This window comes from Odocoileus virginianus, chromosome X (genome assembly GCF_023699985.2).
Source record: "Odocoileus virginianus isolate 20LAN1187 ecotype Illinois chromosome X, Ovbor_1.2, whole genome shotgun sequence".
Lineage (NCBI taxonomy): Eukaryota > Metazoa > Chordata > Mammalia > Artiodactyla > Cervidae > Odocoileus > Odocoileus virginianus.
The window spans coordinates 21,368,630-21,392,294 of record NC_069708.1 but is presented as its reverse complement, the minus strand read 5'-3'; the positions used below and the strand labels follow the sequence as shown (position 1 = coordinate 21,392,294).

Below are 23,665 nucleotides of genomic sequence, written 5' to 3'. Positions count from 1 at the left end.
ATGACCCCCGGCTCCACTTGAACTTAGCTTTTCTCAAAGCTTGAGTTAACCAATGTATTTTTCTTACGGAAATGTTTGTCTTAAGCTATGTTAATGAACTATGTATTTATTTACCCTAGACTCTTCAGTGGTTTTCTTTAATCCTGGAATATTTTTCTTATGTGGAACCACTACTTATTTATGTCTTCCAGCTAACTGAACATACCCTAAGTCCAAGGGCAGCAAGATGGTAGGTGCTAGAGCAGCAACTGTGAGGTGCTGGAGCAGCTGTGAGGAGATACCCCATATCCAAGGGCAAAGGAGAAGCCCCAGCAAGATGATAGGAGAGGCGAAATTGCGTTTAGAAGCAAACTCTGTACAACCCAGAGATGGTCAGAGGGCTCAAACAAACCTTGTGTACACCATGACCAAGAGACCCCACAGAGACTGAGACAGAACTGTGTTTGAGTATCTCCTGTGGAGGTATGGGGCAGCAGTGGACTGCCACAGAGGCAGGGGCTCTGGGTGCAGCAGACTTGGGTAAGTCATAAGCCCTCTTGGAGGAGGTCACCTTGAACCTCACCATAGAGCTGCCAAATCTTACACAGGACTGGAGAAATAGACTCTTGGAGGGCACAAACAGAACACTGTGAGCACCAGGACCTAGGAGGAAGGAGCAGTGACCCCCACAAGAGACTGACCCAGACTTGCCCATAAGTGTCCAGTAGTCTCTGGTGGAAGTGTGGGTTGGTAGTGGCCTGCTGCAGGGTTGGGAGCACTGAGTGTAGCAGTGCGTGCATGCTATTGTTGAAGGAGGTCACCATTATCTTAATTATCTCCACCATAGTTTGGTAAATAACAGGGAGGGAACACAGCTTCACCCATCAACAGAAAATTGGATTAAAGATTTGCTGAGGATGGCCCCGCCCATCAGAACAAGACCCAGTTTCCCTCTCAGTCAATCTCTCCCATCAGGAAGCTTCCATAAGCCTCTTAACCTTCTCCATCAGAGGGCACATAGACTAAAATCTACAATCACAGAAAACTAAACAATCTAATCGCATGGACCACAGCCTTGTCTAACTCAAGGAAACTATTAGCCATGCCGTGTAGGGTCACCCAAGATGGACGGATCATGGTGGAGAGTTCTGACAAAATGTGGTCCATTGGAGAAGGGAATGGCAAACCACTTCACTATTCTTGCCTTGAGAACCCCATGAACTCTATGAAAAGGCAAAAAGATAGGGCACTAAAAGATGAACTCCCCAGGTCGGTAGCTGTCCAATATGCTACTGGAGATCAGTGGAGAGATAACTCCAGAAAGAATGAAGAGACAGAGTCAAAGCAAAAACAACACCCAGCTGTGGCTATGATTGGTGATAGAAGTCTGATGCTGTAAAGAGTAATACTGCATAGGAACCTGGAATATCAGGTCCATGAATCAAGGCAAATTGGAAGTGGTCAAACAGGAGATGGCAAGAATGAACGTTGACATTTTAGGGATCAGTGAACTAAAATGGACTGGAATGGGTGAATTTAACTCAGATAACCATTATATCTACGACTGTAGGCAATAATCCCTTAGAAGAAGTGGAGTAGCCATCATACTAAACAAAAAAGTACAAAATGCAGTACTTGGATGCAGTCTCAAAAACGACAGAATGATCTCTATTCATTACCAAGGCAAGTTATTCAATATCACAGTAATACAAATCTATGCCCCAACAATGATGCCAAAGAAGCTGAAGTTAAATGGTTCTATGAAGACCTACAAAACCTTATAGAACTAACACCCAGAAAAAGATGTCCTTTTCATTAAAGGGTACTGGAATGAAAAGGTAGGAAGTAAAGAAATACCTGGAGTAACAGGCAATTTTGACTTTGGAGGACAGAATGAAGCAGGGCAAATGCTAATAAAGTTTGCCAAGAGAACACACTGGTCACAGCAAACACCCTCTTCCAACAACACAAGAGAAGACTACACATGGATGTCACGAGATGGTCAATACCAAAATCAGATTGATTATATTCTTTGCAACCAAAAATGGAGAAGCTTTATACAGTCAGCAAAAACAAGAGTGGAAACTGACTGTGGCTCAGATCATGAACTCCTTATTGCCAAATTGAGACTTAAACTGAAGAAAGTGGGGAAAACCACTAAACCATTCAGGTATGACCTAAATCAAATCCCTTACAATTATACAGTGGAAGTAACAAATAGATTCAATAACTGATAGAGTGCCTGAAGAACTATGGACTGAGGTTTGTGATATTGTACAGGAAGCAGGGATCAAGACCATCCACAAGAAAAAGAACTTCAAACAGGCTAAATGGTTGTCTGGAGAGTCCTTACATACAGCTGTGAAAAGAGGAGAAGCAAAAGGCAAAGGAGAAAAGGAAAGATATACCCACTGGAATGCAAAGTTCCAAAGAATAGCATGGAGAGATAAGAAAGCCTTCCTCAGTGATCAATGAAAAGAAATAAAGGAAAACAGCAGAATGGGAAAGACTAGAGATCTCTTCAAGAAAAGAAGAGATACCAAGGGAACATTTCATGCAAAGATGAGCACCATAAAGGACAGAAATGGTAGGGACCTAACAGAAGCAGAACATATTAAGAAGAGATGGTAAGAATACACAGAACTATACAAAAAAGATCTTCACAACCCACATAATCATGATGCTATGATCACTCAGCTAGAGCCAGACATCCTGGAATGTGAAGTCAAGTGGGCCTTAGGAAGCATCACTACAAAGCTGGTGGAGGTGATGGAATTCCAATTGAGCTATGTCAAATCCTAAAAGATGATGCTGTGAAAGTGCCTCACTCAATATGCCAACAAATTTGGAAAAGTCAACAGTGGTCACAGGACTGGGAAAGGTCAGTTTTCGTTCCAATCCCTAAGAAAGGCAATGCCAAAGAATGCTCAAACTACTGCACAATTGCACTCGTCTCATACGCTAGTAAAGTAATGCTCAAAATTCTCTAAGCCAGGCTTCAACAATACATGAACCATGAACATCAAGTTGTTCAAGCTGGATTTAGAAATGGCAGAGGAACCAGAGAACAAATTGCCAACATCTTCTGGATCATCAAAAAAGTAAGAGAGTTCCAGAAAAACATCTATTTCTGCTTTATTGACTATGCCAAAGCCTGTGACTGTGTGGATCACAATAAACTGTGGAAAATTCTTAAAGAGATGAGAGCAACAGACCACCTGACCCTCCTCTTGAGTAATATGTATGCAGGTCAGGAAGCAACAGTTAGAACTGGACATAGAACAACAGACTGGTTCCAAATTTGGAAAGGAATATGCCAAGGCTGTATATTGTCACCCTGCTTATTTAACTTCTATGCAGAGTACATCATGAGAAATGCTGGGCTGGATGAAGCAAAAGCTGTAATCAAGGTTGCCAGGAGTAATATCAATAACCTCAGATATACAGATGACATTTCCCTTATAGCAGAAAGCAAAGAAGAACTAAAGAGCCTCTTGATGAAAGTGAAAGAGGAGAGTGAAAAAGTTGGCTTAAAGATCAGCATTCAGAAAACTAAGATCATGGCATCTGGTTTCATCATTTCATGGCAAATAGATAAGGTAACAGTGGAAACAGTTACAGACTTTTTCTTTTTATGCTCCAAAATCACTGCAGATGGTGATTGCAGCCATGAAATAAAATGATGCTTACTGCTTTTAAGAAAAGTTATGACCAACCTAGACAGCATGTTAAAAAGCAGAGACATTACTTTGCCAACAAAGGTCTGTCTAGTCAAAGCTATGGTTTTTCCGCTAGTCATGTATGGATGTGAGTTGGACTGTAAAGAAAGCTGAGCACTGAAGAATTAATGGTTTTGAACTGTGGTGCTGGAGAAGACTATTGAGCATCCCTTGGACTGCAAGGGTAACCAACCAGTCCATCCAAAAAGAAATCAGTCCAGAATATTCATTGGAAGGACTGATGTTGAATCTGAAACTCCAATACTTTGGCTACCTGATGCGAAGAACTGACTCATTTGAAAAGACACTGACGCTGGGAAAGATTTACGCAGATGCAGAAGGGGATGACAGATGATTAGATGATTGGAAGGCATCACTGACTCAATGGGTGTGAGTTTGAGTAAACTTCAAGAGTTGGTGATGGACAGAGAGGCCTGGCATGCTGCAGTCCATGGGGCTGCAAAGAGTTGGACATGAGTGAGCGACTGAACTGAACTTGGTTCTACCTAAGACTCAGAGCCAACTTGACAAACCAGTACGTTTTACTCATGCAAAAATTCTCTTAAGCTATGCTAATTAGACTGTATTTGCTTGTAAACCTGCCTTTCTTCAATATCCATCTCAATCATTTTAAGGCCCAGGACAACTCACTTTGTGCTGATGTTATCTCAAAATGCATGTTGTGGGTGAGAGACCTGGTGGCAGTCTCTGTTTTTGAGCCATTTCCTTTCTCTAATTAGCAAATAGTAAATGGCTCCAGTATCCTTGCCTGGAAAATCCCATGGACATTGAAGCTTGGTGGGCTGCAGTCCATGGGGTCATAAAATTTGAGGCACGACTGAGCGACTAACACTTACTTACTTACTTACTTACTTACTTAGCTATATAACATCCAGCTAAAGTGTAGCAAGGGGGCACTCTTTCTGCTGCCTTCTGTCTATGTCAGAAGCTTTCTCTACCTCTTTTATATTTTAAGAAAACTTTATTACACAAAAGTTTTGAGTGATCAAGCCTCGTCACTGGCCCCAGATTGATTTCTTCTCCCTCAGAGTCCAAGAATCTTTCACCACCTACCATTAAGTTACTGATGCTAACAAGCACCGTTTAAAACCTCAGTAAATTTTTAAAAAATGAAATTATATCAAGCATCTTTTCTGATCACAATATCAGGAGATGAGCTATCCATTACAAGAAAAAAAAAACAGTAAAAAGCACAAACACATGGAGATTAAACAATACATTTCTAAATAACCAACAAGTTACTGAAGAAATCAAAGGTGAAATAAAAAAAATTTCTAGAAACAAATGACAATGAAAGCATGACAACACCAAACCTATGGCATGCAGCAAAAGCAGTTCTAAGAGGGAAATTTATAACAATACAATCCTAGCCCAAGAAACAAGAGAAACTTCGAACAGACAACCTAACTTTACACCTAAAACAACTGGAAAAATAAAAACAAAAAGACCCCCAAAATTAGCAGAAGGAAAGAAATCATAAAGATCAGAGCAGAAATAATTGAAAAAGAAATGAAAGAAATGATAGTAAAGAATAATAAAACTAAAAGCTGGTTTTTCGAGAAGATTAACAAAATTGAGAAATCTTTAGCCAGACTCATCAAGAAAATAGAGAAAAATCAAATCAACAAAATTAGAAATGAAGAAGGAGAGGTTATAACAGACAATGCAGAAATACAAAGGATTATAAGAGACTATTATGAACAATTATATGGCAGTAAAATGGATAACCTGGAAGAAATGGACAGATTCTTAGAAAAGTTCAATCTTCCACGACTGAACCAGGAAGAGATAGAGATTGTGAACAGTCCAATTACAAGCACTGAAATTGCAGTTGTTATCAAAAATCTCCTAAAAAGCAAAAGCCCAGGAACAGATGGCTTCATAGGAGAATTCTGTCAAACATTTTGAGAAGAGCTAATGTCTATCCTACTAAAAATCTACAAAAAATTGCAGAGGAAGGAACACTTCCAAACTCATTCATTCTACGAGACCACTATCAACCTGATACCAAAACCAGACAATGACAACACACACACACACACACACACACACACACACACACACACAAAATATAGTCGAATATCACAGATAAACATAGATGTAAAAATCCTCAAAAAATTTAAGCAAACAGAATTCAACACATTAAAAAGCTCATACACCATGGTCACGTTGAGTTTATTCCAGGGATGCAAGGATTCTTCATTACATGCAAATAAATCAATGTGATACACCATATTAACAAATTGAAAGATATAAATCATATGATCATCTAAATAGATTCAGAAAAAGCCTTTGACAAAATTCAGCACACATTTGTAATTAAAACTCTTCAAAAAAATGGGCATAGAAAAAACCTACCTCAATATAGTAAAGGCCATATATATAAGCCTACAGCAAACATTATCCTCAATGGTGAAAAACTGAAAGCACTCCCCCTATGATCAGGAACAAGACAAGGGTGTCCACTTTCACCACTATTATTCATTTTTGGAAGTCCTAGCTACAACAACCAGAGAAGAAAAAAAAAAAAAAGAAAGGAATCCAGATTGGAAAAGAATAGGTAAAGCTCTCACTATTTGCAGATGACATGATACTGTACATAGAAAACCCTAAAGATAGTATCAGAAAATTACTAGAGTTGATCAGTGAATTTGGCAAAGTTGCAGGATACAAAATTAATACACAGAAAACACTTGCATTTCTATATGCTACCAATGAAAAATCAGAAATAGAAATTAAAGAATCAATCACATTCACCAATGCAACAAAAAATAATATCTATAAATAAACTCACCTAAGGAGACAACAGGTCTTCCCTGTAGCTCAAATGGTAAAGAACTTGCCTGCGATGCAGGAGACCAGGGTTTGATCCCTGGGTTGGGAAGTTCATCTGGAGAAGGAAATAGCAATCCACTCCAGAAATCTTGCCTGGAGAATCCCATGGACAGAGAAGTCTGATGGGCCACAGTCCATGGGATCTCAAAGAGTCAGACACGACTGAGCAACTAACACACACACACAAGAAGACAAAAGATTGTACACAGAATATTGTAAGACATTGACGAAAGATGTCAAAGATGACATAAACAGATGGAGAGGCATTCTATGTTCTTGGGTAGAAAGAATCAATATTATGAAAATGACTATACTATCAAAACCAATCTACAGATTCAATGCAATTCATATCAAATTATCAATGGTAGTTTTCACAGAACTAGAACAAAAAATTTCACAATCCATATGGAAAACACAAGACCCTGAAAAGCCAAAGCAGTCTTGAGAAAGAAGAATGGAGCTGGAGGAATCAACCGTCCTGACTTCAGATTATACTACAAAGCTACAGTCATCAAGACAGTATGGTACTGGCACAAAAACAGAAATATAGAACAATGGATCAAGATGGAAAGCCCAGAAATAAATCCATGCACCTATGGGTGCCTTATTTTTTTTACAAAAGAGGCAAGAATATACAATGGTGTAAAGACAGCCTCTTCAATAAATTGGTGCTTGGAAAGCTGGACAGTTACATGTAAAAGAATGAAATTAGAACACTTTCTAATGCCATTCACAAAAGTAAACTCAAAATGGATTAAAGACCTAAATATAAGACCAGAAACTATAAAACTCTTAGAAGATAACCTAAGCAGAACTCTCAATAGCATAAATCAAAGCAAGATCCTCTATGGCCCACCTCCTAGAGCAATGGAAATAAAAACAAAAGCAAACAAGTGGGACCTGATTAAACTTAAAAGCCTTTGCACAATAAAGAAACCTATAAGCAAGGTGAAAATAGAACCCTCAAAATGGGAGAAAATAATAGCAAATGAAACAACTGACAAAGAATTAATTTTCAAAATATACAAGCAGCTCATACACTCAATACCAGAGAAACAAACAACCCAATCATAAATAGGAAAAATGACCTATATAGACATTTTTCCAAAGAAGACATGCAGGTGGCTAACAAACACATGAAAAGATGCTCAACATTGCTCATTATTAGGGAATTGCAATTCAAAAATACAATGAGATATCACTTCACAATTGTCAGAATGTCCATCATCAAAAAGTCTACAAACAAGAAAGGCTGGAGAAGTTGTGAAGAAAAGGGAATGCTCTCGCACTGTTGGTAGGAATGTAAATTTATACAGGCACAGTGGAAGATGGTATGGAGATTCCTTTAAAAAGTGGGAATAAAAGCACCATATGACCCAACAATCCTACTCCTTGACATATACCCTGAGGAAACCAAAACTGAAAGAGACACATGTATACCATTGTTCATTGCAGCACTATTTACGATAGCTAGAACATGGAACCAACCTAGATGTCCATCAACAGATGAATGGATAAAGAAGTTTTTTGTTCATTTAAGCAATGGAATATTATTCAGCCATTAAAAATAATGCATTTGAGTCAGTTCTAATGAGGTGGACGAACCTAGAGCCTACTATACAGAGTGAAGTAAGTCAGAAAGAGAAAGATAAATAGCATATACTAAGCTCTATATACAGAATCTAGAGAGATGACACTGAAGAATTTATTTGCAGGGAAGTGATAGAGAAACAGATATAAAGAATAGACTTATGGACATGGGGAGGGAGAGGGGAGGGTGAGATGTATGGAGAGAGTAGCATGGAAATTTACATTACTATATGTAAAATAGATAGCCAACTGGAATTTGCTGTATGTCTCAGGATATGCAAACAAGGACTCTGTATCAACCTAGCAGGGTGCAGTGTGGAGGCAGATGGGAGGGAGGTTTAAAACGGAGGAGATATATGTATACCTATGGCTGATTCATGTTGAGGCTTGAAAGAAAACAACAAAATTCTGTAAAGCAATTATCCCTCAATTAAAAAATAAATAAACTTAAAAAAATTGCTAAGGTTTGATTTGTGGCTCAAGATGCGATCTATCCTGGACAATGTTCCATACGTACTTGAGAAAAAAATAAAATCTATTGTTTTTGGATTAAATGTCCTGTATATATCAATTTGGATATTAAGTGTCCCAATGTATTGTTAAAACTTGTGTTTCCCTTTTAAATTTTGTCTGGATGATATGTCCATTGGTGTGAGTTGGATATTAAAATCCCCCACTACTATTTTGTTACTGTTGGTTTCCCTCTTTAATAGTTGTTAGCATTTGCTTTATGTATTGAGATGCTCCTATGTTGAATGCATATATATTTAAAATTGTTATATCTTCTTCTTGGATTGATTATTTGATTATTATGGTGCATTCTTCTCTGTCTTTTGTTTTGGTCTTTATTTGAATGTCTATTTTATCTGACATGCGTATTGATATTCTTGCTTTGTTTTTATTTTTTTTTTGCATTGAATATATTTTTCTAGCTCTTTACTCTTTTTCTGTATGTATCCCTAGGTCTGAAGTGGGTCTTTTGTAGACAGCATATATAGCAGTCTTAGTTTATACCCATTCAGCTCATCTGTGTTTTGGTTGGAGCATTTAGCCCATTTACATTTAAGGTAATTATTGATAAGCATGATCCCATTGCCATTTACTTTATTGTTTTGAATTTGTTCTTGTAGGACTTTCTCTTGTGTTTTCTGTTTAGAGAACTTTTTAGCATTTTTTTTTTTTTTTTGTAGCACTGGTTTTTGGTGCTGAATTCTCTTAACTTTTGTTTGCATAGCTTTTAGTTTTGACTCTGCATGACATCCTTGTTGGATAGAGCAATCTTGGTTGTAGGTTTCCCTTTCATCACTAAGTATATCCTGACATGCTCTTATGACATACAGAGTTTCTGTTGAAAAATCAGCTGTTATCCTTATGGACATCACCTTGTATGTTATTTGTTGCCTTTCCGTTTGTTGCTTTTAATATTTCTTATTTTTCTTTAAACATTGTTATTTTGATTAATATGTGTCTTGGTGTGTTTCTTGTGAATGTATTCTGTATGGTACTCTCTGGGTTTCCTGGACTTGGGTGGCTATCTTCTCCCCTATATTCAGGAAGTTTTTGACTCTAACATCCTCAAATATTTTCTTACATCTTTCCCTTTCTTCTTCTGGGACTCCTATGATTCAAATGTCATTACACTGGATGTCATCCCAGAGGTGTCTGAGATCGTTCCCAATGTTTATTTTTTTTAATTTATTGTATTCTGCTTCAGTTAGTTCCATTATTCTATCTCCTAGCTCATTCATCTACTCTGGCTCAGTTACTCTGCTGTTGGTTCCCTCCAGTGCATTTTTAATCTCAGTTATTTTGTTGTTCACTGTTGACAGTTTATCCTTTAAATCTTCTAGATCTTTGTTAAATATTTCTTGCATCTTCTCAATTTGTGCCTCCAATCTATTTATCTGTGTATGCATTTTATTTTCAATATATTTGATCATCTTTATCATTACTCTGAAATCCTTTTCAGGTAAACTGCCTATTTCCTCTTCATCTGATTGGTCTTGTGGTTTTTTTTTTTCTTTGTTTGTTTGTTTGTTTATAATTTGGAGGCTAATTACTTTACAACATTGTGGGTGGTTTTGCCATACATTCACATGAATCAGCCATGGGGGTACATGTGTTTCCCATCCTGACCCTCCCTCCCGGCTCCCTCCGCATCCCATCCCTCAGGGTTATCCCAGAGCACCAGCCCTGAGCACCCTGCCTCATCCATCAAACCTGGACTGGCGATTGATTTCACATATGATAATATACATGTTTAAATGCTATTCACTCAAATCATCCCACCCTCACCTTCTCCCACAGAGTCCAACATTCTGGTCTTTACATCTGTGTCTCTTTTGCTGTCTCGCAAATAGGGTCATCATTCAGTTCAGTTCAGTCGCTCAGTCGTGTCCAACTCTTTGCGACCCCATGAATTGCAGCACACCAGGCCTCCCTGTCTGTCACAAACTCCCAGAGTTTACTCAAACTCATGCCCATCGAGTCGGTGATGCCATCCAGCAATCTCATTCTCTGTTGTCCCCTTCTCCTCCTGCCCCCAACCCCTCCCAGCATCAGGGTCTTTCCCAACGAGTCAACTCTTCGCATGAGGTGGCCAAAATATTGGAGTTTCAGCTTCAGCATCAGTCCTTCTAATGAACACCCAGGAATTATCTCCATCAGGACGGACTGGTTGGATCTCCTTGCAGTCCAAGGGATTCTCAAGAGTCTTCTCCAACACCATAGTTCAAAATCATCAATCTTTGGCACTCAGCTTTCTTCACAGTCCAACACTCACATCCATACATGACCACTGGAAAAACCATAGCCTTGACCAGACGGACCTTCATTAACAAAGTAATGTCTCTGCTTTTTAATATGCTATCAAGGTTGGTCATAGCTTTCCTTTCAAGGAGTAAGCGTCTTTTAATTTCATGGCTGCAATCACCATCTGCAGTGATTTTGGAGCCCCAAAAATAAAGTCTGACACTGTTTCCACTGTCTCCCCACCTATTTCCCATGAGGTGATGGGACCAGATGCCATGATCTCAGTTTTCTGAATGTTAAGCTTTAAGCCAACTTTTTCACTCTCCTCTTTCACTTTCATCAAGAGGCTTTTTAGTTCCTCTTCACTTTCTGCCATAAGGGTGGTGTCATCTGCATATCTGACGTTATTGATATTTCTCCTGGCAATCTTGATTCCAGCTTGTGCTTCCTCCAGCCCAGCATTTCTCATGATGTACTCTGCATATAAGTTAAATAAGCAGGGTGACAATATACAGCCTTGACGTTCTCCCTTTCCTATTTGGAACCAGTCTGTTGTCCAATGTCCAGTTCTAACTGTTGCTTCCTGACTTGCATACAGGTTTCTCAAGAGGCAGGTCAGGTGGTCTGGTATTCCCATCTCCTTCAGAATTTTCCACAGTTTATTGTGATCCACACAGTTGAAGGCTTTGGCGCACTCAATAAAGCAGAAATAGACGTTTTTCTGGAACTCTCTTGCTTTTTTCATGATCCAGTGGATATTGGCAATTTGATCTCTGGTTCCTCTGCCTTTTCTAAAACCAGCTTGAACATCTGGAAGTTCTCGGTTCAGGTATTGTTGAAGCCTGGCTTGGAGAATTTTGAGCATTACTTTACTAGCATGTGAGATGAGTGCAATTGTGCAGTAGTTTGAGCATTCTATGGGATTGCCTTTCTTAGGGATTGGAATGAAAATGGACCTTTTCCAGTCCTGTGGCCACTGCTTAGTTTTCGAAATTTGCTGGCATATTGAGTGCAACACTTTCACAGCATCATCTTTCAAAATTTGAAATAGCTCGACTGGAATTCCATCACATCCACTAGCTTTGTTCATAGTGTTGCTTTCTAAGGCCCACTTGACTTCACATTCTAGGATGTCTGGCTCTAGGTGAGTGATCATACCATTGTGATTATCTGGGTCATGAAGATCTTTTTTGTACAGTTCTTCTGTGTATTCTTGCCACCTCTTCTTAATATCTTCTGCTTCTGTTAGGTCCATACCATTTCTGTCCTTTATTGAGCCTGTTTTTGCATGAAATGTTCCCTTTGTATCACAAATTTTATTGAGGAGATCTCTAGTCTTTCCATTCTGTTGTTTTCCTCTATTCTTTGCATTGATCTCTGAGGATGGCTTTCTTATCTCTCCTTGCTATTCTTTGGAACTCTGCATTCAAATGGGAATATGTTTCCGTTTCTCCTTTGCTTTTTGCTTCTCTTCTTTTCACAGCTATTTGTAAGGCCTCCTCAGACAAACATTTTGCCTTTTTGCATTTCTTTCCCATGGGGATGATCTTGATCCCTGTCTCCTGTACAGTGTCACGAACCTCCGTCCATAGTTCATCAGGCTCTGTCTATCAGATCTAGTCCCTTAAATCTGTTTCTCACTTCTACTGTATATTCATAAGAGATTTGATTTAGGTCATACCTGAATGGTTTAGTGGTTATCCCTACTTTCTTCAGTTTAAGTCTGAATTTGGCAACAAGGATTTCATGATCTGAGCCACAGTCAGCTCCTCTCTTGTTTTTGCTCACTGTATAGAGCTTCTCCATCTTTGGCTGCAAAGAATATAATCAATCTGATTTTGGTGTTGACCATCTGGTGATGTCCATGTGTAGAGTCTTCACTTGTGTTGTTGGAAGTGGGTGTTTGCTATGACCAGTGTGTTCTCTTGGCAAATCTCTATTAGCCTTTGCTCTGCTTCATTCTGTACTCGAAGGCCAAATTTGCCTGTTACTCCAGGTGTTTCTTGACTTCCTACTTTTGCATTCCAGTCCCCTATAATGAAAAGGACGTCTTTTTTGGGTGTTAGTTCTAAAAGGTTTTGTAGGTCTTCATAGAACCATTCAACTTCAGCTTCTTCAGCATTGCTGGCTGGGGCATAGGCTTGGATTACCTTGATATTGAATATTTTGCCTTGGAAACAAACAGAGATCATTTGTCTTTTTTGAGATTGCGTCCAAGTACTGCATTTCAGACTCTTTTTTAACTATGATGGCTACTCCATTTCTTCTAAGGGATCCCTGCCTACAGTAGTAGATATATTGGTCATCTGAGTTAAATTCACCCATTCCAGTCCATTTTAGTCTGCTGATTCCTATAATGTCGACATTCATTCTTGCCATCTCCTGTTTGACCACTTCCAATTTGCCTTGATTAATGGACCTAACATTCCAGGTTCCTATGCAACATTGCTCTGTACAGCATCAGACATTGCTTCTATCCCCAAATCTATAGGACTCCACAGAAGCTGTTCTAAGAGGTAAATTTATAGTAATACACAACTATCTCAGGAAACCAAAGAAATCTCAAATTTACAAAGTGACCTGTCACCTAAATGAACTAGAAAAAGAACAAGTAAAAGTGAAAGCTAATGTAAGGCATATAATCACAAAGATAAGAGCAAAAATAAATAAAAGAGGAAGTGTAAAATAAAAAACAAACAAAAAAATGCCAGTGAAGCTAAACATTGGTTCTTTGAAAAGATAAACAAACTAAATAAACTCTTAGCCAGATTCATCAAAAATAAATAAATAAATAAAATAAAATAACAGAGATAGCCAAAACTAATAAAATCAGAAATGAAGAAGGAAAACTTACAGCAGATACCATAGAAATAGAAGGGTTAGAAGAAGCTATTATGAGTAACTATATGTCAATAAGGACAACCTGGAAAAAATTAGGAAGTTCATAGAAATATACAATCTTCCAAGACTAAACCAAGAACAAGTAGAAAATATTAAGAGGTCAATTACCAGTGATTAAATTGAAATAGTAATTTTTAAAAAGCACAATAAACAACAAGCAAGGACCAGATGGATTCACAATTTCTACCAAACATTTAGAGATGAGTTAACATCTGTATTTCTTAAAACATTCCAAATATTGCAGAGAAAGGAACACTTTAAACTCATTCTATGAGGCCATTATCACCCTGATACCAAAACCAGACAAAAATATAATTAAACAAAGAAAACTGTAGGCCAATATCATTGATTGACATAGGTGTCAAATGTCTCAATGAAAAATCAGAAAACTGAATTCAATAATGCATTAAAAGAATCATACACCATGAGATCTTAGAAGAACTTATAGGCAGAACACTTTGACATAAATCACAGGAAGATCTGCATTGAGTCATCTCCTAGAGTAATGAAAAAAAAATGAAAATAAACAAATGGGACCTAATTAAACTTAAAAGCTCTTGCACAGCCAAGGAAATGATAAATAAAATTAAAATAACGCTCAATATGGGAGAAAATAATTGCAAAGGAAACAACTGGCAATGGATTAATCTCCAAAATATATAAGCAGTTCATACAGCTCAATATAAGAAAAACAAACAGTCCAATTAAAAAAAAAAATGGGCAGAAGACCTAAACAGACATTTCTCATAGAGGACACACAGATGGCTAATAAACACATGAAAAGATGCTCAGCTTTGCTCATTATTAGAGAAATGCAGATCAAAAGTACCATGAAACATCACCTCACACAAATTAGAATGGCCATCATCAAAAATACTACAAACAATAAATGCTGGAGAGGATGTGGGGAAAAGGGAACTCTACTGCACTGTTGGTGGGAATGTAAATTGACATAGCTACTATGGAAAACAGTATGGAGATTTCTTGACAATAAAATATTACTATGCCATAAGAAGAAACAAATTTGAGTCAGTCGTCAGAGTAGTCAGGCAGATGAACCTAGAGCCTGTTGTACAGAGTGAAGTAAGTCAGAAAAAAAATATTGTATATTAATATACATATATGGAATATAGAAAAGTTATTGATGAACTTATTTACAGAGAAGAAATGAAGACACAGAATGTAAAGAATGGAATGGTGAACATAGCGAGGGAAGGAAATGGTAGGACAAATTGGGAAAGTAGGATTGATTTATATATACACTATCATGTGCAAAATAAATAACTAGCAGGAAGCTGCTGTATAACACAGGGAGCCCAGGCTGGCACTATGTGACAACCTAGAGGTGTGGAATGAGGGGAAGTCTCAAGAGAGGGAGTATATACATATATGTAATATATATTATATATTATATTATATATATAATTATGACTGATGTACAGCAGACACCACCACAATATTGTAAAGCAATTATCCTGCAATAAAATATATAGTTCAAATGAAAAAAAAGATGTGTCCCAGAAACTCAAAAATGATTCAGTGCCAGTAAATAAATCAAATTGATACACCCCATCAATAAATTAAATAACAAAAATCATATAATCATCTCAATTGATGCAGAAAAATCTTCTGACAAAGTGCAACATCGATTTTTCATAAAAAAACTCTCCACAAGGGGGTTATAAAGGGAATACACCTCCACATAGTAAAAGCAGTATATGGCAAGCATACAACTAAAATAATATTCAAAGACAAAAAGCTGAAATTGTTTCCTTTATGATTAGTAAAAAGACAAATATACCCACTCTCAGCACTTTTACTCAACATAGGATTGGAAATCCTAACCACAGAAATCAGATTAAAAAAAAAAAAGAATGTTCAAGCAAAGTAAATAAAAACTACTAAAATTCATCAATGAATTTGGTGATGTTGCAATATGCAATATTAATATACAGTAATCTTTCACATTTTTGTACACTAAAAACAAACTACCAGAAAGAGAAATTAAGGAAACAACCCCATTTACAATGGAATCAGATGAATAAAATACTTAAAAATAGACCTACATAAAAGGTAAAAGACGTGTATATAGAAAACTATAAGACAGTGATGAAAGAAATTGAAGAAGACACAAATAGAAAATTATACAATGTTTATTAATTAGAAAAATTAATATTGTTAAAATGAATGTATTACCCAAGGCAATATACAGAGTAAAAGTGATCCTATCAAATTAACCAGAGCATTTTTACAGAACTGGATTAAATAATTTTTAAAATATACATGAAAAAAGAGACACCTGAATAGCGGGAAAAAAAACAAAAAACAAACAAACAAACTTGAGAACGAAAAACAGAGCTGGAACACAATAGAGAGCCCAGAAATAAACCGAGGTTCATATGGTCAATTAGACTATGAGAAAAAAGGAAAGAATATACAATTGAAAACAGTCTCTTTCATAAGTAGTACTGGGAAAACTGGAGAGCTTCATGTAAAAGAAATAAATTAGAACATTCTATAACACCATATACAAAAATAAACTCAAAATGGATTAAAGATGTAAATATAAGACTGGAAACCATGAAATTCTTAGAAAAAGCAAGGGCAGATACTCTTTGACATAAATCGTAACAATATATTTTTGGATCTGTCTCCTAAAGCAAAGGAAATAAAAGCAAAAATAAACAAATGGAACCTAATTGAACTCAAAAGCTTTAGCACAGCAAATGAAACTATTGACAGAACAAAGGGACAACCAACTTAATGAAAAAAAAATCATTTGTAAATGATATGATCAATAAGGTGTCAATACACAAAATATAGAAACAGTATATACAAACCATCATTTTAAAAACTCCATTAAAAAGAAAAGATCAGAAAGAAAGAAAAATATGGTGGAGAAGTAGGTGGATGTGGAGTACCTTTTCTCTTCACATATACTCAGGAATACAGCTTCAGACAGAGAAGATCTTGCAGAACCCCAGCTGAGTATCTGACCACTGGAAAAGAATACATGGAACCACACAAAGCTTAGTAGGACAAAGGAAGGAGAGGGGAAAAGAGGAGAGTGAGCAGGACTGAATCTGCACCCGAGGAGTGGGGGAAATGAAGCAGTGGTCAGACCCCCACATCAGGGAAATTGTTTGGGACAGAGAAGCATTTGAGGCTGTTGGAGAGTAAAGCAGCTGATCTGTGACAGTCTGAATGAAATGAGAATCACACAGGCAATCATTGCTGTAATCATACATACACAGGACAGAGATGCAAGTCCCCTAGAAAGCACAGTGGCTGGGAGCTGGAGCACAGGGATTGGAGAGAAATCCCAGGGTGAGGTCCTTTTGACTGTGGGGAGACAGCTTAGGGGGGCATGAGGAAGGAGACTGCAATAGGGAAGTGCCTTTGGAGGAAAACCAGGCAGTCATGGAGTCAAGGCAATACTGCTGAGTCACACACAGGTGGTGGAGACACCACTCTAGTCTCTTTCTCCCCACATGCTGGCACCAGCAGCTGAACAACAGAGAAAGGCCCCAGAGAGGCTAGTCCTTTAAGTGTCTGATACACTAAGCAACAGAGAAAGACCTCAGCCAGGGGGGCCCTTTAAGTGCTCAAATGGGCCTAGCAACAGAGAAAGTGAAAGTGAAGTCTTGACTCTTTGCTACCCCAGGGACTGTGGGATACCAGACTACTCCGTCCATGGGATTTTCCAGGCAAGAGTACTGGAATGGGTTGCCATTTCCTTCTCCAGAGTATCTTCCCAACCCAGGGATACAACCCAGGTCTCCCACATTGTAAGCAAGAGGCTTTACCATCTGAGCCACCAAGGAAGTCCCAGAGCCAGCCAAAGAGGCCCTCTGATCAACAGGTACCAAGAGGCTAGATAAAGACTCTGATAGGGCCATAGCTCCTGCAGCTGAGGCAGTCTGTGACCCTGCACATACTTTGCCACCAAAGTCCCCATGATCCAAGCAGCTATGCCACCTCTATGTTCAATTCTCACTGTGGCAGAGCTGTCAGAGGCTAGAAGAAACCCTAATAGAGCCATATCTTCTGTGAAAATAAATGCCAGTGCCCCTGCATACTGGCATTGCCAGGGTTCCCCTGATCCAAGCAACTGTGCCACTTCCACACTTGATCCTCACTGGGACAGAGCTGCCAGAGGCTAGAAAAAACCCTATAGAGCACCATATTCCCTGCTGACATAGCCACTGGCTCCCCTGAGTACCTGGTCCTGCCAAGGCTCCTGCAGTCTAAGTGTCTGTGTCATCTCCACACCCAGTACTCCCTGGGGTGGACCCAAGTCCTCCAGGGCAGCCTCAGGAGCAAACTCCTGTTGATGACTCACATGTAGAGGAGGAGATAGAACCACAATTGGAACCCAAGGGCAGCGTGGCTAAGAAAGATCTTAGCCACCAAAATCTTCCCACCAGCTATATTAGCTGAAGATTAAATCCACATGATCAACCAGGCAGACTCTATGACTATGGACTATATAAAAGGACAATGAGAGTTTCCACAAAAGAAAATGCACTAGCTCTGGTAGCTGTGGATATTGGAGGCAAGAATATGCAGGAGTAGAACCAGATTAGAGTCTGAGCTGCCCCTTCAGCATGTCCAGAGAACAGCCCAGTATTGGAGGGCATTGTAGGGAGACAAGAGGGACTGTGACTTGCAGTGAGAGAAAGGACACTAATGGATGACACCAAAAAATAAGGAAAACATTTATTATTCTTATTGTTCACTTGTTCTGTAGTTGCTTCTGGATTTATTTATTTTTATTTTTACTCCCCCCCCCCCCAATCTGTTGCTGTAGCTGTTGATTTTATTACTAATATTAAATCTATTTAAGCTTTTAAGAATTTTTAATCACGCTTTTTATTTCCTTTATATACCTCTGCCTCTAATTTGGGAGAAGGCAATGGCACCCCACTCCAGTACTCTTGCCTGGAAAATCCCATGGATGGAGGAGCCTGGTAGGCTATGGTCCATGGGGTCGCTAAGAGTCGGACACGACTGAGTGACTTCACTTTCACTTTTCACTTTCACACATCGGAGAAGTAAATGGCAACCAACTCCAGTGTTCGTGCCTGGAGAATCCCAGGGATGGGGGAGCCTGGTGGGCTGCCGTCTATGGGATCACACAGAGTTGGACAGGACTGAAGTGACTTAGCAGGAGCAGCCTCTAATTTGGCCTTTTGCGGTTCTGTAGGGTCTCTCTCTTTTTTTTTTAATATTTAGATTTTTAAAATTTATTATTTTTGTACATATATTATTTTGTTTGTTTTCATATTGTTCTTTTCCTGCTGTAGTTATTCTTTAATATATATAAATCTTTATCTACCTCTATTTAACTTTCCTTTTCGTTTTAGCTTTTCTTTTCTTACCAAGTTAGTTTGTTTTGATTTTGTTGCCTTATTCCCCAGTTAGCATCTTGTTTTTGTTTTGTTTTCCAGTTTGTGCTTTAGTTAATTTTGTTTTTAACTGGTTGATAAAATTTTCAGGTTCCTTTGCTCACCAGGTCAATCTCTTGGACCTTATAAACGTTTGCTTTTGTTAATCTGTGTATATGTGTGTGTATATTCCATTACTTTTATTAATATTTGTCTGATTTTGTAGTTGCCACTTTTCTGGGGTTCATCTCTTGCTTCTTGTTTGTGTGTGTGTGTGAATGTGTGTCTGTTTTAATCGCATTTAATGGCACAACAAATCACCTGTAGAATCTCAGTTCTCTGGTCAGAGATTTAGCTCTGAACCCTTGGAGTGGGAGCACTGATTCCAAGATCACAGACTTGCAGAGAATTCCTAACCTCAGGGGGTACTAATTAGTGAGAACACACACAAAGGCCTCCACCTGTATATAAGGCCACATATCACACAATTCCCAGCAGCACACAGTGCAGGATGCCTTATCAAAGCAACAAACACAGAAACAGAAGCCCAATCATCAGCAGACACGATTACCACCTCACACAGCCCTGCCCATCAGAAGGGGGAAAAAACTGCCCTTCTCCCACCAGAACACAAGCACAAGAAACACGCAACATGAAGTCCACACAAACACAGGACAAACCTTACTCACTGAGAGCAGAAACCAAAAGGAAGAAGGAATTCAACTTTGAAGGCTGGAGAGAGGAGACCTCAAACATAATAAGTTAAAAAAAAAAACAGAAACAAGAAAGAAAAAGCAGAGAAATATTGGAAAAATGAAGGAACACCTAGAAACACACAAGGTAAAATAAACAAAGGAAATAGGCAAAATACCTCAAAGATAATTCAGAGGAATGATAGTAAAGATGATCCCAAAACTTAAAAATAGAATGGAGAAAATTCAAGAATCAATTAATGCATTTGACAAGACCTAGAAGAAATAAAGGATAGACAAATAGAGATGAACAACACAACTGCTGAAATTAAAAATACTCCAGAAGGAATCAATAGCAGGATATCTGAGGCAGAAGAACAGATAAGTTAGCTGGAAGATACAATAAGGGAAATAACTGCCAAATAGTAGAATAAAGGAAAAAGAATGAAAAGAAATGATAGTCTCAGAGACCTCTGGGACAATAATAAACACACCAACATTTGCATTGTAGGGAATCCCAGGAGAAAAAGAGAAAAAGAAAGGGCCTGAGAAAATTTTTGAAGAGAGTATAGTTGAAAATTTCTGCACCATGGGAAAGGAAACAGGCAGTCAAGTCCACAAGATGCAGAGTTCCATACAGGAAAATCCCAGTGAGAAACACAGTTAGACACATACTAATCAAACTAATAAAGATTAAATACAAAGAACGAATATTAAAAGCAGCAAGGGAAAAGCAACAAGTAACATACAAGGGAAACCGGATATGATTAACAGGTGATCATTCAGAAGAAATTCTGCAGGCCAGAAGGGAATCTCAGGATATATTTAAAGCACTGAAAGGAAACATCTACAATCAAGATTTTTCTACCAGCCAATGATCTCATTCAAAATTGATGGAAAAATCAAAAACTTTACAGACAAGCAAAAGTTAAGAGAATTTAGTACCACTAAACCAACTTCACAATAAATGTTAAAGGAACTTATATAGACAGGAAGCACAAGAGAAAGAAAAGACCTACAAAACAGATCCCAAACAATTAAGAAAATGGCAATAGGAACATATATATCAATAATTACTCTAAGTGCAAATGGAATAAACATTCTAACCAAAAGATACAAACTGGATGAATGGGTACAAAAAAGATCCATATATATGTAATGTATACAAGAGACCCACTTCAGACCTAGAGACACATGCAGACAGAAAGGAAGAGCATGGGAAAAGATATTCTATGAAAATGGAAATCAAAAGAAATGGAAGTCAAAAGAGTAACAATCCTTATACCAGACCAAATAGACTTTAAAATAGAGAACATTGCAAGAGATAAGGAAGGACAGTACATAATAATGAAGGGATCAATCCAAGAGGAAAACATAACAATTGTAAATATTTATACACCCAACATAGGAGCACCTTAACACATAAGACAAACACTAACAGACATAAAAAGAGAAACTCACAGTAGCACAATAATAGTAGGGGACTTCAACACTCCACTTACACCAATGGATAGGTCATCAAAACAGAAAATTAAGGAAACATTGCTTAAATGACAATTAGACATTTAATGGATTTAATTGATATCTTCAGGACATTCCATCCAAATGCAGAAGAATACACTTTCTTCTCAAGTGCACATGGGAAAATTTTCCAGGATAGACCACATCTTGGGTCACAAATCAAACATCAGTAAATATTTAAAAATTAAAATAGTATCAAGCATCTTTTCTGACCACAGTGCTGAGACTAGATATCAATTACAGGAAAAAAAAATGTAAAAAAACACAAAGATGGAGATTAAACAGTATGTTTCTGAGTACCAAACTGGTTACTGAAGAAATCAAAAGGGAAATAAAAAAATTCTTAGAAACAAATGACAATAAAAGCATGATCACACAAATGTATAGGATGCAGCAACGGTTTTAAGAGGGAAGTTTATAGCAATACAATCATACCTCAAGAAACAAGAAAAACATAGAATAGACAACTTGACTTTACACCTAAAACAGCTGTAAAAAGCACAACAACAACAAAAGTTAATAGAAGGAAAGAACACATAAATATCCAGACAGAAATAATTGAAAAAGAAATGAAGGAAGCTAGAGTAAATATTAATAAAACTAAAAGCTGTTCATCAAGAAAAAAAGATAGAAGAATCACATCAACAAAATTAGAAATGCTAATTTCTAATTAGTAACAACAGACATTAGAAATATATAAGGTTGTTGCTGCTGCTGCTGCTGCTAAGTCGTTTCAGTCGTGTCCGACTCTGTGCGACCCCATAGACAGCAGCCCACCAGGCTCCTCTGTCCCTGGGATTATTCAGGCAAGAATACTGGAGTGGGTTGCCATTTCCTTCTCCAGTGCATGAAAGTGAAAAGTGAAAGTGAAGTCTCAATCGTGCCTGACTCTTAGCGACCCCATAGAGTGCAGCCTACCAGGATCCTCCGTCCATGGGATTTTCCAGGCAAGAGTACTGGAGTGGGGTGCCACTGCCTTCTCCGATATTACAAGCAACTATATGCCAATAAAATGAACAAGCTGGAAAGAAATGAACGGATTCTTAGAAAAGTTCAATATTATAAGACTGAACCAAGAAAGAATAGAAATTATGAACAAACCAATTACAAGCATTGACATTGAAACTATGATAAAAAATCCCCCAAAACACAAAAGCCTAGGGCCAGATAGCTTCATAGGTCAATTCCACCAAACATTTAGAGAAAAACTAATGCCTGTAACTCTACAAAAATTTACAGAGGAAGGAACACTCCCAAAGTCATTCTATGAGGCCACCATCACTCTGATACCAAAACCAGATGAACATTGCACACACACACACACCCACACACACAATTGTAGGCCGATATCACTGAAGAATACAGATGTAAAAATTTTCAGCAAAATTCTAGCAAAGAGAATTCAACATCACATTATAAATATCATACACCATGGTTACATTGGGTTTATCCCAGGGATGCAATAATTCGTCAATATACACAAATCTATCACTGTGATACACCATATTAACAAATTGAAAGACAAAAACCATATGATAATCTCAATAGATGCAGAAAAATCTTTCCAAAAAATTCAGCACTCATTTATGATTAAAAAAAAAAAAACTTTTCAAAAAATGGTCATAGAAGGAACCCACCTTAACAAAGCAAAGGCCATATATGATAAACCCACAGGAAACATTATTCTCAGTGTAGAAAAATTGAAATCATTCCCTCTAATATAAAGAACAAGACAAGGGTGCCAACACTGACCACTATTGTTCAACAGTTTTGGATATCCTAGCTATGTCAATAAGAGAAGAAAAAGAAAGAAAAGGAATCCATATTGTAAAAGAAGAAATAAACCTCTCGCTATTTGCAGATGACATGATGCTATGCATCGAAAACCCTAAAGATACTATCAGAAAATTGTTAGACATAATCAGTGAATTTAGGAAGGTTGTGGGATGCAAAGCCAATACACAGAAATCACTTGCATTCTTATACACTAGCAATGAAAAATCAGAAAGAGAAATCAATCCCATTTACCATTGCAGCAAAAAGAATAAATTACCTATGAATAAGCCTACCTAAAGAGACAAAAGAGCCATGTATAGAAAACTGTAAGACCTTGACGAAAGCAATCAAAGATGACATAAACAGGTGAAGAGATATTCCATGATTCTGGGTTGGAAGAATCAATATTGTGAAAAATGACTATGCTACCAAATGGAATCTACAAATTCAATGTTATCCCTATCAAATTACCAATGGCAATTTTCACAGATCT

At 37.8% G+C, this 23,665-nt stretch overlaps 1 protein-coding gene across 1 annotated transcript in view; it reads right to left on the bottom strand.

The window, feature by feature from the left end:
• HEPH (hephaestin) overlaps nt 1-23,665 on the bottom strand; it is a 180,470-nt gene that overhangs the window by 149,070 nt on the left and 7,735 nt on the right.